Source organism: Poecilia formosa, unplaced genomic scaffold (assembly GCF_000485575.1).
Source record: "Poecilia formosa unplaced genomic scaffold, Poecilia_formosa-5.1.2 Scaffold14, whole genome shotgun sequence".
NCBI lineage: Eukaryota > Metazoa > Chordata > Actinopteri > Cyprinodontiformes > Poeciliidae > Poecilia > Poecilia formosa.
In genome coordinates, this window is record NW_006799953.1 from 1,756,530 (window position 1) to 1,760,682 (window position 4,153).

The 4,153-nt window shown below is 41.0% G+C and overlaps 1 protein-coding gene and 1 long non-coding RNA gene across 2 annotated transcripts in view; both read left to right on the forward strand.

The window, feature by feature from the left end:
- gabrb4 (gamma-aminobutyric acid type A receptor subunit beta4) overlaps window positions 1-4,153 on the forward strand; it is a 62,692-nt gene that overhangs the window by 10,540 nt on the left and 47,999 nt on the right. The gene's annotated exons all lie outside the window — the stretch shown is intronic.
- On the forward strand, window positions 106-3,573 carry LOC107835578 (uncharacterized). Its single transcript, XR_001661372.1, has 2 exons — window positions 106-1,528; window positions 1,559-3,573. It is a non-coding gene; the product is annotated as an uncharacterized LOC107835578 (long non-coding RNA).

The following is a 4,153-nucleotide window of genomic DNA, read 5'->3' on the forward strand; positions in this document are numbered from 1 at the left end:
CTACTATATTGAAATAAAAATGCAACCAGCCATCTTGTCAGTTCTCATCTTTCCATTTTTTAAGTTTTAGAACATAAAAAAAATATATTAATTTCAAGAAATTGAGATGTTAAAGAAGTTTTAAGAAAAGCGAGAAAAAAAATTAAACAAAACAATAAAAGGACAAAATAAGATAAAAACCAAACTAAACAAAAGAAAAAGTCTAGACAATCTGCTGGTACATTGAGAGGAAATTAATGTGAACATCAATCCACAGGGCACAATCAAGCATGAGACAGAGTCATATGGGAAATAATGATAATAATGATGACAAAAAAACAAACAAAAACTATCCAAATGGTCAGGATGTCCTCTTTTACTCATAACTGCTTAAAGGACCCCATACACCAAGGAACTTGTGATGATTGCCTGGAAGAGACTATTGAATGTCTTCAGGATAAATACAGGAGATCGTATCAATAAGGCATTTTGAAACAAGGAGGGTAGTGGATTTCCATTCCCTCAGAATAACTCGCTGTGCTGCCACCACACATAACATGAGACCCTGCTGGAGCCCAATATTATCAAATGGCTATCAGGTGTTGGACATCTGCCATCAACATTACTGTACACTGAAACGTCTTGTGCAAGAAGTCCATACGTTTAGGGCAGGAGCAGAACAGATGGCCCAGAGTCCCATCATCTGGTTTACATTTGTCACCAGTGAAAATATATCCCTTTGATGAAACACAGGGATATATTTTAGAAAAGTGTAGCTGATGGATAACTTTGAAAGAGCATAGTTTTGTTATTTTCCTTCCTCTAAGTGTTCCAAAAACATACCAAGCTGTCACTTTAGGACCCGTATATATCCATAAGATCGGTGGGGTCCTCTTCTGCTCCAGTGCCTATACTGGTTCAGTGCTGGCCAGGATGTGAGGATGGGCTGCAGGTCTTTGATGATGGTGTTGGGGGTGTTTGGTAAGGGCCGTCCCCCTTTGGTAGAATGCTGTTTGTGTGGCTCCCTGGGATGTGTCAGGTGGGCTATTGGCGTCCATCCCTATGGTTCTCTCAGGGGCTCTCTCATCAGGTGCCTTCCCTGCTTTGGTCCTTCTGGTGTGTGCCTGTGTGTTGGGAGCTCTGGGCACTGGGCCACTGGGGGCTCTGCCTCTTTGGCCTTGGGGCTGCTGCTCCTTTGCTTCACTGATGACCTGCCTCTGTGTGTGGTGTGTGTCCACCCTGGGGTGGTGCTTTGTGTCTCTCTGCCTGGGGCTGTTGCGTCCCTCCAGAGTCATCTCCATCTGTCCTTTGCTTCCCGTGGGCGCTAGGGGTTGCAGGCCTTCCAGCCGTCTCACCACTCTGCAAACTGTACACCTCCAGGTGACAAATTCATTCACATACACCTGTACTCAACACAAACCCAATTATTTCTGCTTACACACTCTCTCTCACACACAGATACACACATGTTATGTTTCTCTATATTTACAAAGGCTTTCCATACTTCTCACCTCTACCAGTTGATGCCTAACTTAGGGTTTGGGGCTAGGTTTAGGACTAAAGTATGAATTGAGTTTAGGTTAGGTACAATTGTTTATTTTGCACAAACCCTTCACGGTGTGAAACTCCTCCCACTGCAGTAACGCCACGGTTTACAACAGCACAGTGAACACAGCAGTCATGGCAGAGGATCGACGATCAGGGGTCGATCCTCTGCCATGGGTCCCTACAATGTATTATGTATTAGGAAAATGGTTCTTACAATGTATCAAATACAGGGCCACTCACACACACACACACAATGACGTACATGTGAACCAAATGGCTGAAGGTCATACAAACACAGGCTACTATTGTGGCCTGTCTACTTTGATGCTGGATGCCATCTGGATTCAATAAAATCAATGCACTGCAATCGGGATACCATCTTAAGACGTCCTTTTAGATAGATCCTTCAGAGATCAGCACACCGCACTTGTAAAATAAAAAAATAAATAAATCGTTATCATCTGTCACGGACAAAATCTTACTGATTCTCTGCAGCGTATCGTCTGACATCCTCATCCAAACGTATGAACATTTGACTCTGCTCTGATCGCTACGTGCTTGTCCACCTGTACACCATTTTGATTACCAGGGGTAGGAGAGTACAGCGCGGGCACTGAGAAGTCATTCAGATGCTGCACTATGGCTTAGAAAAACAGAAATATATCAAGCACCCACTGTGACTGTGGGGGAAACACAATCATAGCAGTGTGCTTGTACCCAGTGAAGGGCCACTGCTGAGAATTGCAGCCATTAGGGAAAGTGTTTGTACCTTATACCCCATTTGAGCTCAGGTCGCATTCACTCATAGCAAAGTACAGTGGCGAGTTTTTAGGAGCCTTTCTTGCAATGTGTTGCAGACATATACGTATGTGAGACGTAAATCCTCATACGTTCTAGAGGAACTGAAACACACAAGGCAGTACAACTCAAAATCTCTGCCTCCAGGAGAGTGCTTAGTATCACCTTCAATGCTAAAACTGGTGGAACCAGGATGTTTAGGATCACCTATGATATAAGGTGAAGGCTGGGGGGGAGGGGGTGCTGCCACATCTCATGAACTCCAAATCGCAGTTTCAAAACTAAAAAAATGGAAATCTGCTCTGGTTCTTGTCGACTGTGTACTTCTGTCTCTAAGTTACCGTTTCCCGTTTCACAGTTTTGATGACCTACACATTTCTCCATTCAGTGATTTTTTTGTTTGTTTGTTTTATATGACCCTTCAGTGACCCTTATCTCAAATGTATGAACTTGTTTTGTACAAGTCTACCAAAAACACGGATCATTTTTGACCAAGGCTAGCTCATTCTGCTCTATAATGAAGCGTAAAAGCATTGATCCATGAAAAGTATCTGAATACATTTATTTTGAAGTTGAGTAACAAATTGCATGACCTACTTTATGAGAACTCAGAGAGCCTTTCCATCCATTTACAAATGAGTCTTTAACTAGGAGTTGTCAGATATTCCACCTTTAATTACCAATCTGAAGAACAAAAGTGATTTTACTGATTCTTCAGCATGCAAAGTGAACTCGTACCACCTCACATGTTGGAGTTTTGTGTGATTAACTGCAATATTCCTCTTGCTGTATTCAGCCATTTTCCCCTCTGCTCTTATTAGTTCATGTGCTAGAAAAGGATAGATGGATGCTCGGCATATGTAGGTGGCCTTGTTGCCAGAACTGCAAAAAAAAAAAAAAAAAAAAAAAAAAAAGTAAAGTCCATTTTAATTTGCAGCAATTAAAAACCTGAATTACAGTGTTTTGGTGTGTGATGCTTGTTAATGCTTCTCTATTCACATATACACCAGATTTTGCTCTGTAGCTTAAGTCCAAATCATTTGTGGAAAATGTGATTATTTGGAGATTTTTATGTTGCGCATGTCTATAATATTCTCAGAAGAAAATGTGGCTTGGGAAGCTGAAACACCTGCACAAAATACTTGACATGTATTGGCTGGTGTTTGTAGTCCATCCAGGAGTGTCATTTATTCCCCGAATCAATGCTGTAATCATAATATCACCGTGTTAAAAAAAAAAAATCCAAACAAAACAAAACACCACACTATTTAGATGGAAGGTTTCACCTGAAAATCATATTAACATTATAGCCAAAATACCATGTTATTGCCAATGAAAAAGAACCGACTAAACAGCCTGTGCACTGACAGGAAGACGCTTTTGGGGCATTGTGAAGATAGAGTTGTTGTATAAATGTTGCGTTCATGTTAAAATAAGTTGCAGATCCTGGTGCATAGACGGGTTCTTTATGGTTCTATTTCTAGAACTGCTGTTGTAACTAACTAGTTCAGTGAGATTTATGAATCTATTACAAGAATACATCTTTGGTTTTTACTCTCTACACCATTTAATTACCCTTGGAAACTCTTTTGTGCCAAATGCTTGATGTATTCAGATCCTAGACTGAACTTTAACTTTTACAAACATTCACCTGCTTGAAGAACTATAGATGGATCAGATGTTCTTTGGACACCTGGTAAATCTAACATGGTCAGTGATTATTGTTAAGGAAGAGATATCTAAATTAGTTAACTTTGGAAAAAGTTTGGCTCTCTCTCTTCCTTTATGATCCCGGATCCTCTCGCGACGGCCACGTGTAGTCACTCAG